General features: G+C 49.8%; 1 protein-coding gene and 1 long non-coding RNA gene across 3 annotated transcripts in view; one reads left to right on the top strand and one right to left on the bottom strand.

The window, feature by feature from the left end:
• LOC139040207 (uncharacterized) lies at positions 1-3,382 on the bottom strand. The gene is made up of 3 exons (XR_011494264.1): positions 3,115-3,382; positions 2,020-2,175; positions 1-349 (listed from the first exon to the last, which is right to left on the bottom strand). It is a non-coding gene; the product is annotated as an uncharacterized lncRNA (long non-coding RNA).
• Positions 3,346-12,711, top strand: part of EEF2K (eukaryotic elongation factor 2 kinase) — a 59,391-nt gene continuing 50,025 nt past the window's right edge. The window contains exon 1 of one of the 2 annotated variants that reach the window (XM_014857892.3): positions 3,346-3,712. The gene's annotated coding sequence lies outside the window, so the exon portion shown is untranslated. The remainder of the gene's footprint in view (positions 3,713-12,711) is intronic. The other variant, XM_044746400.2, reaches the window with a different exon arrangement.

Raw genomic sequence — 12,711 nt, 5'->3', positions numbered from 1 at the left:
TTTCTATATTCTAGCTACAAATCCCTTATCAGATATATAATTTGTGAATATTTTCTCCCTTTCTCTGAGTTGTTTTTTCACTTTCTTGAAGATATCTTTAGCATCCCGTGGGTTACTGAATCCTGTGGATTATTCTGGTGGAGGGAAAAGGAGAAAGAACCCAATCCCTGTGAGCAAGGAGAGGGACTTTTCTAATAGAGGTGGGGATTTTGTCCCTCAGAGTTTGAAGAGATGTTTGTCCACATGAGATGAGAGAAGGAAGGGCAGGCTTCAGGACAGGGGAGCAAGGCTTGGAACTGAGTGCACCAATGAAGAGTCCCCTGGGAAGGGTTATTCTTCCTCTTGGATGCTGTAACATTGAGAGAACAATTTAATTTTTTTCCTCCTATATTTAGTTCTCTTTTGTTACCCCAAACTCTTCAATAAAATCTGAACAGTTTTGTGTGATGGTTGAAGGAGGTGATTAAGGACCAAGCAAAAACCAAGAATGATCTAACCTACGTCTCCTTGCTGAGGCCACCCAGGGCACCTGCCTTCCTAAAGCTACTAGAAGGATGCTGACTCCTCCTTCAGAGCTTAAGTGTCATTTCTTCAGAGAAGCCTTCCTGACCAGGTTTGCCTTTATAATCTCTCGCTGCTCCCTACACTTCTTGCTCATAGCATGCTTTGCAGTTTATATTGGTATGGAATAATGGCTATTTGAGAAATTTGTTTTCCTTTTTCCTACCCTCTTAGACAGTTCTCTGAGGGCAGGCCTTTCCCTCAACAACTAGAGCAATACCTGGCACACAATACGATTTTAATAAATATCTGCCATAAGAGTGAACGCCCAGGAACCCTAGGTTTACATGCTACCAGCTCAACAACTCCTTGGAAAAGAGAGATTCTCTTTTTAATGGTTACCATAAAAGACCCAGATTAGTATCTCATTGGCCTGGCTTGACTCACATGTTCATTCCTGAACCAATCAGTGGGGCTATAGGGATGGAATATGCTGATTGGCCAGATCTGGTCATGTGTCTACTCTTGAAGCCAGGGGAGTGAGGGGGCAGGTTATTCTCATGAACTGAGAGTAGGGTGGGCTGTTTCCCTGAGGACTAATCAAGGAGATCATGCAAAGAAGGAGGATTTCTGCTGCGCAGACAAAAACTACAGAGTCTCAGAGAAGTTAAATAACTTTCCCAAGGCCACAGAGCTATAAGCAGTGCAGGTTTTTGGGGGGTGGGGGGAGGGGCTTGGACAGACTAGCTCAGATGCTTTATTCCTGCCCCAGTTTCCCACGATCAGAATTTCAGGTACAATTTTGTCTTTTGCCAAAAGCCAGAGCAGTTTTCTCAAGGTGACCAAAGGAGCCAGCACTTCAAGCCAAAATAATATCTTCTAGATCTTGTATTTTCAAACTTGTAGCACAGAGCCCAAGGGGTAGTATACTCAATGATGGGTTTCAGGACCGTTTGTTTTTTATTTCATCCCCTCCCCCCACCAACTTATGAGATGCTGCCTGTATGCTGCTCCACTGCCCAGGCCTCATAAACTTGAACCTACTCCCCACAGAGGCTATAGTAGCTGGTAAGCTGAAGGCCTTCATTCTCCCAAGGGAACCTGAATTTTCAGAGGCCTCAAAAACTGAACAGTCAAGGTTTAGGGACAGGACACTCGAGGGGCCAGTATATACCCAGATTGGGAACAAATCCTGGCTCTGCCACTTACTGTGTAACCTTGAGAAAGTCACTTAACCTGCCTCAGTCTCCCTGTGGATGAAGTGGGTGCAATAAGAGGGTTGTGATGAGAATTAAAAGAGATAAGCCTGTAAAGCAATTGCATGGCATAAAGGGAATGCCCTGTAAATATCAGCTCTAATTATTATGTCCAAAAAGGCACATCAAACCAGGCATTACAAATAACAGGTGGCTCTTGACTACAGAAACATGTTTACAACCTAGTGTTGAGGGGGGAAAAGGAGCAATAAATAGGAGTCCACTCTTGTTAGGAAAAACATAAATAGACCCACGTACATACCCAGATGTCGGCCTCTTTCTGTCTCTGGTCTGCCCACACCTGTGGTCTCTGTTCGCCTGGGGCTCACCTGGACTAAGACTCAGCCCTCCCTCCAGGTCCATGAGAGAATCTGGTCACTCCCACCATTCCAGCCCAAGTAGCCTTCACTGAAGAGCTCTGTGGGGCATAGGGAGGTGGTTAGGATGCACCCCCTACAGCAAACTATTTGAACAGCCCCCACAAGATGCTCTCCTACTGGAAGCCTTTCCCCTTCTCTCCCTCCCACAATGCCTGGCAGCTTCTGCCTGTCCCCTCCCTCCCTCTCACCTGCAATGCTTCAAATGCCTCTCTCCTTTTACTACACAGAATAACTCAGCAGACCCCAAACCTGCAGGAGCCATGAAATATAGAAACCCTTTGCCTACAGGAGCCACCTTAGAAATCATTTGGGCAAGCCTAGCTCTATAAGCCTCAGGTTTATGATCTGTAAAATAGAGCTGTGAAACCTACCTCTTCGTTGGTGTACAATAAATAATCCAATAAATATCATTTTTATTTCTAAAATAAGAGTTGTGAAATTTCTAAAATTTCACTAAAAAGCATCTGGCAGGAGATAATATCAACATGTTCACAGTAGTTTTGGGTTTTTTGTCTGAGGAACATTTGTCAGCCAATCTTCCTCTTTTTCAGCTGGACCGCTAGCACAGCATAGCATGGCTGCTAACAGAGCGGCGTGGGTCCGCGTCTGGGAACCGAACCAGGTTGCTGAAATGGAGCACCGTTGAACTTAACCTCTAGGCCACCGGGGCTGGCCCAGTTATCATTCCTTTTATTTCTCTTTCTTCTTTATACCTTTCCCTATTTGTCCATTCATTCCACGGGTGTTTATTAAGCATTTACTGCGTGCCAGGTCCTGTGCTTAGAGTTAGGCGTACAGCGAAGGACTAGACAGGGAACTCTAGGGGGGCTATTAATCAAATAATTACACAAATAATTGCAATTGTCCTAAGTGCCAAAGTTTTTACAAAGTAGAAATCAGGAAAAAAAAAACAAAAGCAATTTCTGATAAAACTATTTTAAGGTTATGCATAGAGACAAACAATGAGGTCAGATTACCAGTGATTTTGGAAAGGACTCGAATACAGGAACTGGGCTGGCAGCTGACGGAGCCCGGGGAGGCAGGGTGGGAGATGGGCGGTTGGCTGCCCTCCTCGAATCGCCCACGGGGAGGGCGCCGCCCCCGCGGGGAGTTGCGAGGGCCACCCCACGCCCTCGATCCGGACGCTATGTACTCATCCGGCTGGGGAGCGGCGGCCGCGGCGCCCGTGAGCGCGCCGGAAGGCCAGCGCTGCGTCTGCAGCAGCGGCCGCGGCCAGCTGGGGGCGGCCGGCCACGTGAGCGCGGCGCCGAGCGCCCGCCGGCTCCTGTCCCCGCCCCAGCCCCAGCCCGGCTACTGCTCAGCTCCTACGCCCGCACGCCACGCGCTGCAGCTGCCCCAGCTCGGCGGTCGGTCGACTGCGCTCGCGCCCCTGGCACGCGCCCCCCGCGCCCCGGGATCGCTCCATCCGCTCCGCGCGGCCCCCGCTGCCTCCCCGGCACTCTCGGGGGACACGCCCGCCCTGCACCCTGGAGCACCGGGCTGCGAGCCTCTGCCAACTCCTCTGGATCCTCGCGGCCGTGAGCAGCGGCTGCGGCTCCTGTCCTTCCGAGGGAGGTAGGTGGGGGCCGCGGTTGGCCAGGGGGGCCGGCATCGGGCAAGCTTGCGCGCCTCGGTGCAGCCGGCACCCGGAGCGCGCTGGGTCTGGGGCTTGAAACTGGGGCTCGAGGCGGCCCGGAAGGAGAGTGTGCGGGGCGCTCCTCCTCTGGTTAAACTCTTCGGGGCTCAGTGTTTGCTTCTGTAAGATGGGGGAGTCATGCAGTTTAACGGCAGTGTCTACTGAGAAAACACTTGGCATGCAGCAAGCTGGGAGAGGCAGTTTGGGCGCCTCCGCCCGGGGCCCCTCCGCAGAGTATGGGGGCAGCGCTGCCATCCTGTCACCTGCAGGGCTAGGAGCCGCATCCCCCACCCCGACCCTGAACGAGAGGCCCGAATTCCCCGAACCTGGAGAACAGTGTAGACGCGCCCTTGTTGCCTTGTTGGCTGCGGGAGTTCGGGTGTTGGCAGGCTCCCTTGACCTGTGCGCCAAGGGGCCGGGTATTAATATGCAAGTGGCGGCGCGGGGGCGGTGGCCTCCGGGTTAGTCCCGGCCTCGGTCTGCCTGCGCCATCTGGGGGGATTGCGGGAAATCGGCCCAGCTGCGCCCCTAGTGTGACAGATGGGTTGCATGGGAAGGGGGCCGCTAGGTCTGCCTTGTCGGGACGCTCTCTGGGAGCCTGACTTCTGGGTCCTTGGTCCTGGCTTGGGGCCACGCAGCCAAGAAACTGAGTAACGTCGTCCACTCTGATTTTAGAGAGGAAGAAACTGAGGCTGAGGGTGGGTGGTCTAATAGCAGACTCTAAGAAGCAAGATGGAGGAAGTGTGGGAGTAGAGAGCAAGCACATGGGAGCTGCTAGTGCCCGCTGTGTGGATGGGGGGAGGAGGATTATTGGGGAAGGCTTCCTGGAGTAGGTGATGTTTGAGCTGAGCTGGAAAGGACGCCCGTGGAAGGAGGTGGGGTTTAGAGAGAGAGGTATGCAGATATCTTCCTTCTCTGTGGCCTCCACAGCACCTTATGTTCATTCCTTTGAGCATGTATTAATTCAACAAGTGCGATGAAGCTTCTTGATGACGTGAATTCAGGTGTAACATGGTTGGGATTGCCATCCCCTCTTCTCTCTGTCCCCTTGGGCTGGGATCTCAAGTTCCTATCTTCTGCAGGAGGTGGGGGGAGGCATGAAGTCAGGGCCTGATGATTACTTGAAATGGTCTCAGTTTACGTATGATCAATTGTGTACCTTCTATGATTTACAATTTTTTTCTTTTGTGCTTTTTGTGACAGAACAGTACTTTTTGGCTGATTAAAGATGTATCACTGATTTGATTTTAAAACATTTTTAATGTATTCTGTGGCAGAGACAGCTGTTGGTCACCAATACCTCTGTTCTCTTCTTCCTGGGGTATCACCTGGACGAATTTCCCAGACTCCCTGCCAGTTTGGTGGGCCACATGACTAAGTTTTGGCTGATGGAATGTGAGCAGAAATAGTATGTTGTCTTCCCAAGCATGGACCCAAAAAATCTCCCCCTCTTTTTTTGTTTACCAGATGAGTTGAGAGGACTGTGAGGGCCTAGAGGAGGGCAGAGCCACAAGCTGGAAGGAGCCTGGGCTCCTGAGTGACTGTGGAGCTGAGCCTCTCCTTTCCACCTCCCCTGATGGTTGGTGGCTGTTTGCTAGAGACAGTGGGACTCCAGTAAGCTCTTTGGAAGGTCTCTGGGTGTGAGTGGGGCTTGTGGGCTGTGGCCTTCCCCTCAGGGCGATCTGGCTGGGCTGTTCCACTGGGGAACGGTGTTTTTAGGTCTTTTTTCTCACACTGGTCAGATTCCCCAAAGACGTCTTGACCAGTCTCTGTCAGGATTGGCCTCTGGTTGCCGGGACTCTGAGAGCACTGTGGAAGAAAACTGAGGGTCAACAGCAGAAGCTTGGATTTGTTCAGGCTCATTCTCGAGGATTCACTCTTTCAGGTCTGACTCTAAAAGCTAAAGCAGAAGAAATTGATGATCAGGACTATATTCAAAGTAATAGCAGCTGGCTGGACTGATTAAAAAAATAAAAGTTTTTGTGTTGGGGAGATCAGTTCTGCTGACCAAGAAGCTGCATAATGTTTACTGCAGTGAACTGAGAATGTTCTAGAAGGAGGTGGTTGTAGTGACCACCATGGGATGGAAGTGGCTCGAGCCTTAAAGTGCTGCTGGATTAAACTCTCATAGCCAAGGCTGATGGGCACAGGCAAGAAGCCTTCAAGCAAAGGAAGGAATCACTAACAGGCTGATGATAAAGTATAAGATGACCTTCTCTGGGTCCTGATAGTCTCAGGACTGTGGAACATCCAGAGAAGCATTTCAAATGGCTGGAAGGTCAGAGGGGAGACAGTGTTCAGTTCTTCAGCTGTGACATCTTCTCATCTTAGCAAGGACTCCACAGGGACTGGCTGAAAAGCAGGTGGCTCAACCGCAGGAAATTTCTCGAGGCCACTGGTTCTCCAACTTTAGTGCCCATCAGAACCACCTGAAGGGCTTATTTAACCACAGATTTCTGGGCCCGCCCCCAGAGTTTAATTTAGTAGGACTGGAGCGGGGCCCGAGAATTTGCACATCTAACAAGTTCCCGGGTGAGGCTGACGCTGCTGCTGCTGGTGGTCCCAGGACCACACTTTTAGAAAGACTGGGTCAGCAATTGATGACTGAGTGGAAGCCCGGGATTCAGCCTGCACTGGCTTCAAACTCAACCCCCACTTTCTAGCCATGTGATTTTGGGCAAGTCACTTAATCTCTCTGTTCCTCAGTTTCCTCATCTGTAGGATGAAGCTAATAGGGCTTACCCCCTGGGGTTCAAAAGGAGGCTTCCTGGGGGAGGTGACATCTAAGCTGAGACCTAAAAGATGAGCAGAGGAGTTGGCCAGGGGATTAGTAGGGAGGGCAAGCTGGGGCATGTGCCAGATGGAGGGCACGGTGTGTGCCAAGCCCAGGGAGACGGGATCCTGTGTCCCCCAGGTTGCTGAGAGGAGTTATGTAGCAAGTGCTTTGTAAGTGATCCTGAAATGCTGTGAATCTCTTCTGGGCTGCGGGTCTCAGGGCAGGATCGCCGTGGAAGGGAAGCCGACAGCACGCAGAAAACAGGCTGCCAGGATGGGCCTGGAAGCAGCGCAAGTTACTTCTGCCCACATTCCATTGGCCCAAATGCTGTCACGTGGTCTCACCTAGATGCAAAATGTGCTGGGAAATGTAGTCCTTGGCTGGGCAGGTGAGCACAAATCCGTGGTGGAGGGCTAGCTGTCTGTGCCAGTGTGGCTTTTTCTGGCCTCTGGCCACCTCTCTCACCTCTTCACCTTGCTGTCTCTGCTCCACTTTGCTGAATGAGTAACTTTTATAGATGAGGAAGCTGAGGTTCAGAAAGGTTAAGTAATTTGCCCAAGGTCACTCAGCTAGTAGTGGCAGAGCCAGGACGTGATCCCAGATCTCTTGGTCCCAAAAGTCTTGTTGGGCCAGGACCTGGTCTTGGGTGCTTTTTGAAGGTATCCCCATGATCCAGGCTGTCCCGCTCCGGACCTCAGCCATGTCTTTTCTAGCTAACTAACCCCCAGACACCTTGTAATTATAACCCAGTAGTCCCTGCACTCCTCCACGCCTGCAATGCCTATTATATCAGCAGAAATTGCCAACTTTTCTCCAGTTGCTTGTTCATTCATGCAACATGTATTTACGGAGAATCTGGTGTGTGCCAGGCATTGTGCTCTGGGCTGGGAGCTAGAGAGGAATAAGACACGGCCCCTTTTGTTGGAGACACTCACATGGTCTGGCCACCGAGCGGCTGCGTAAACACAGAGTTCCCCTGAGAAGTGAGACATGCTGTCTCCATGGTCTGACCTGCCAGGAGTACACAGTGTCCTGGTACATGAGCCGAGTGCCCAGCAAATGATTAAAAATTAAAATTCCAGCTCTCTTGTGCATTTTATTAATCAGAGCTATAATTATAACATTTTGTGCTTTGTATTCCAAAATGTATTTTTCTAATCTGTAAAACAATAAAACAGCCTTTGCACCATAACAGTGTCATGTGGACAGAGCACTGTGTCCTGCGGTGATGTTTTTATGAGACTTCGTGGGGTGAGTGCTGACTTATCGCCTTCGATTCCGCCGCAGGTTGCGTTCTTATCAGTGAGTGAGTTAATTTTTCTGTGCACAGAGGTTTGTTTTTAAAGAGGAGAAGAGGGAGAGAAGGTCGGGGAGGGCTCCTTGGAATTCCACCAGGATCATTCTGGAGCGGCGTTTCTCAGCCTCAGCACTATTGACAGTCTGGCTGCATAGCTGTTGTCGGGTCCTGTCCTGTGCACTGTGGCATCTTTAGCCACATCCCTGGTCTCTACTTACTAGATGCCAGTTGTACTCCTGGAGTTGTGACAACCAAAAATATCTCCAGACATTGCCAGGTGTCCCTGAGAGGACAAAATTGCCCCAGGTTGAGAGCCACTGTTCTAGACTATATTTGTTTCCAGCTATTGCTACTGGAACAAGTTACTGAAAACTGAGCGGCTTTTAAAACAACACAGATTTATTATCTTGTGATTCTGGAGTTCAAATCCAAGGTGTCAGCAGGGCTGTGTTCCTTCTGGAGGCTCCAGGGAAAATCTGTTTCTTTGCCTTTTCCAGCTTCTAGAAACCAGCAGCATTCCTTGGCTTGTGTTGTGGCCCCTTCCTCCATCTTCAAAGCCCACTGCAGAGCATCTTCAAATCTTTCTCTGTCTGTGACCCCTGCTTCTGTTGTCCTATCTCTTCCTCTAACTCTGACCCTCCTGCCTCATTTTCATAAGGGCCCTGGTGATTACGTTGGGCTTACTGGATCATCCAGGATGATCTCCACATCTCGAGGTCCTTAACTTGATCGCATCTGCAGAGGTTTTTTTTGCCGTATGAGGGAACTTATTGACAGGTTCCCGGGGACTAGGATGTGGACATCTTTGTGTGGCCATTATTCTGCCCACCACCTAGACTGCTGGGCCTCTGGGTGTAACGGGAATGCTTATGGAGGGCCTAGGAGGAGGGATGTGGCTTAGGGGGTGGAGGATGGTCAGGGCGTAATAGCAGCTGGTATTTTTGCGAGCCAGTTCTCTGCCAGGCGCCACATGCCTGATCTCATTGAATCCTCAGAACGACTCCTGGGATAAGTACTGTTAGCTGTCCTGTGTTTTACAGATGAGAAAAACACCCAGGGAAGGCTTTCTGGAGGAGGTCAAAATTTGAGCTGGATCTTGAAGGGAACATGGGGGTTTGGCAGCAAGTGGGAAAGGCATTCCGGAAGGAGGGGCCTTAGGGTTCCGGGGCGCGGAGGTGAGAGCTTGGTCATGAACGGTGACTGGTTCTTGGGTGGGGCGAGCAGGGGAGGTGAGATAGCAGGAGGGAGAAGATGGGTGTGGACATCTGTAAATCCATCCTTTTATTCTGACATTCTGACAGCAAACTATATTATTTCTCTTAATAGTTTCCATAAATGTTTATACATGCGGAGTGGGGTACAGACATTAAGAGACACTGACATCAACTCTTAGTTTGATGCTTGACTGACTAACTCCTGATGCTGTATATTTGTTACCGCCCCCTACCCCGTGAATAAATAAAACACAGCCTAGAAAGGTGTTTGATTAGCGCTTGTGGAGTCCTGCTCGGTGCCAGGGAAGACCCAGCCTGCCCCACAGAGTCTGTTGTTTAGGACAGGGTCCCGCCTCCTCACAGAGGCCATGTGGCTGCAGGGCACAAGCTCTCCACCACCACATTGGGATTTTTTTTTCCTCTCCAGCTTTATTGAGGTGTAATTGACAAATAAAAATAGTATATATTTAAGGTGTACAGTGTGATGATTTGGTATACATTGTGAAATGATTGCCACAGTCAAGCTAATTAATGCATCCGTCACCTCGCATAGTTACCATTTTTTGTGTGTGAGAACAAATAAGATCCGCTCTCTTTGGAAATTTTGAGTATACGCAGCGGTGTTAACTGCAGTCAGCACACTGTACCTCAGATCTCCAGGACTTACTCGTCTTGCAGAACTGAAACTTTGGACCCTCTGACCAACATCTCTCCATTTCCCCCACCTCCCAACCCCTGATAACCACCTTTCTATTCTCTGCTTCTGTGAGTTTGGCTTTTTTAGATTCCACATGTAAGTGAGATCACATAATATGTCTTTCTTTGGCTTATTTCACTTAATATAATGTCCTCCAGGTTCATCCATGTTTTTGCAAATGACAAGATTTTCTTCTTTTTTAAGCCTGAATAATATTCCATTGTTTGAATATGTGTATGCATATATATATATATATATATATATACACTCCACATTTTCTTTATCTGTTCCTCCGTTGACGGACAGTTAAGATGTTTCTGTACCTTGCCTATTGTGAATAATGCTGCAGTGAACGTGGAGGTGCAAATTCCTCTTCAAGATAGCTTTTTGTGTCCTGTTTGAAGGAAACTGAGGACTCAAGCTAGAGCTCAAGATATCCTTGGAACAAGCCAGGTGCCGCCCAGGGCAGCCTAATTCTGCTCAGTTTTCCTCCTCAAGGTGGCCCCACCAGAGGTGGGCCGGCCCTTTTCTGCCCCAAGGCCCCTGTCATTGCCAGATGAGAAAGTCCATGTCAAATGCTTAGTGTAGCGCCTGGGGTGCAGTAACCTGTCCACCTGGGTTATTTGTTTGTCTTGTTTCAGTAGAAATCATGCATTTTTGAGGTCAATAGGAGCAAAGGTCTCTTCTGCTTTCTTATCATTCATTTGCAGCACAAAAGCCTCATCTTTCCTTCTTTCTCTTGGTAAGATGAACTCACACTACAATGTGAGAAACTCGTAGCTCCTTCTGGTTGGTGGAATAAGGTGGAGAGTTCTTGCCGTGATATCTGAAGGAACCAGAAGACCTACCAGTGTGGGGGTGGAGTGGGGAAGGGAAGCAGTGAGGGGAAGTGAAGCTAAAGTCTCATTTATCATACCAGGAAATCGATCAATAAGGACCAAAATAGATAAAGTATGAAATAGCAGAGAAAGCATATTATTTAGAGGTGTGGAGTTATCTACCAGGAGTAACATCTAGACTAACTGGAAGTGGTTGTCTCTGGAGGTGGGAAGCAGGGCTGCTCATGTGCTGTTGCAAAGGTTGTTCACTCAAGTTGAGCAGTACTCAACTTGTGTGGTCGTATATGGTTGCCTTACAAGGAAAGGGGTGTTATTTTTAACCATGTGCTTTAATAAAAGTGTTTTTTTTAATTATATAGAAATAGTATACAGTAGCCCTAAGTCCTGGACTTATCTTATTATAGGTGACAAAAACCCTATGTGTAACTGGCCGAGTCATCCCCTGACCCCCACAAAAGGCAAGGGTTTGTTGTATCAGATAATTCAGAAGTCCAGGCAGGTACTTTGGCTTCAGGCACATTTGGATTCAGGGTCTCAAATGATGTCATCACTACTCATTTTTCTCTCTATCTCTTGTTCTGCTCTCCAGTGAGTGTCAGCTTTGTTCTCCGGTGGCCTCAGCCCGTGTCTCAGATTCATATCCTGCGGGAAAGGATTGATCTCCAGTCACTCAGGCTAAAGCCCCAGGCTTACCTGCCATTGGGCCAGCTTGATTTGACTTGGGTCACATGCCCACCTCTGAGCCAGTCACTGTGGCCAGGTGCCTGAACTCTGTAGTTGGCTTAGACCTGGGTCATGGGACACATGCTGTTACCTGGGGGTGGGATCCCCAACCTCAACCACTGTGACCTGAGTGTTGGGGAAAGCAGGTCCTGAACAGAAGCAGGGGCATGACACAAGGTAGCCCAGAAGTCACTCTGTCCACTGTGGTTGCAGTTGAGGACCAGGTGGGTTCTGCTGTGCTGGGCATATACTAGTGTGCACTGGCCAGCTCAGCGTGGGCCACATTGGCTGTGGGGTGCTGGCTCCCGGGAGTGGTGGGTGGGAGATTGCAGCTCATTTCTACAGCAGGAAAGCAGCTCCTGGGGATGAGGGGAGGCCTGAGGAGGACCAGCGGTCACTGTAGCTTGGCCCGCAGGCCTTGACCTGAGCATTGCAAGCGTCGCTCCCTGCCCCAGCAGCTGCCAGAGGAGCCCTTTATAGCAAGACCCAGTGACAGCAGTGGTCCTGTGGCCAGAGCCTGAAATAGCCTGTTCCCTGAGGACCCCTGAAGAAACTTGGCTCGGCTGCTAACCAAGCGACCAGGTCACCAGCCTTGCTGGGACCCAAGGCTCAGCCCCCTTTGTTTATGATAATAAAAATGATGATGACAATAGTAGCTATTATGTCTTAGTGCTTGCTCTGTGCCGGCACCGCCAAGTTAAGGGGATGGGTACAACTCTGCATCCCAGATTATAGTGAGGAAGCCAAGGGTCAAGAGGCGAAGCCCCACAGCCAGTAAGTAGCAGCGCTGGGGCTTGAACTCGGGTCTTCCTGTCTCAGAACTCCACTCAGCTGCCTCTCCATGGAAATATTCTCCCAGGGTGTGTCAGCGACTGGGAGGGGAAGATGTGGATGCCCAAGTGAAGGCCGAGGAGACTTTCTAGAGAATCCTGCTGTATTGGGAGCTGGGGTCCTGCTCCTGGTCTCAAGCTCTCTGTTCTATAGGAGCAGGCCCTCTCTGTGGGCAGAGGGAAGCCCAGGTTAGATGGAGATTCCTAGGAGGTGGGGTGCCCTGGCTGGTGTTGGAACAGGCATCATGGGACTGAGTTATGGTATAGTGGGGGCTCCTTGCCTGTCTGGGAGAATCCAGCGTTGTCCAGGGGCCCAGTCTTCGTGGGCAAATGTGGGAGCAGCTGTCAAGTTAGGACTCTAGACTGAGGCCATAGTTTTCCCAGGCTGATTCTGCCCAGGCATCAACTTATCCTAAGAGATGTGATGCGCCTTTTTATGATAAGGGAGAAAAAGAGCTACTGAGCCAGACAGAATTAGCTAGTAGTAAAGAAAAAAGGAAAATTACAGTAGATTATAGAAGTTTAGGTAGCAAAGTCTGAAGATTGTGAGTCCAGGACTATT

The sequence above is a fragment of the Equus asinus genome, chromosome 14 (assembly GCF_041296235.1).
Source record: "Equus asinus isolate D_3611 breed Donkey chromosome 14, EquAss-T2T_v2, whole genome shotgun sequence".
Taxonomy (NCBI): Eukaryota; Metazoa; Chordata; class Mammalia; order Perissodactyla; family Equidae; genus Equus; species Equus asinus.
This window is presented reverse-complemented; position numbering and strand designations above follow the sequence as displayed.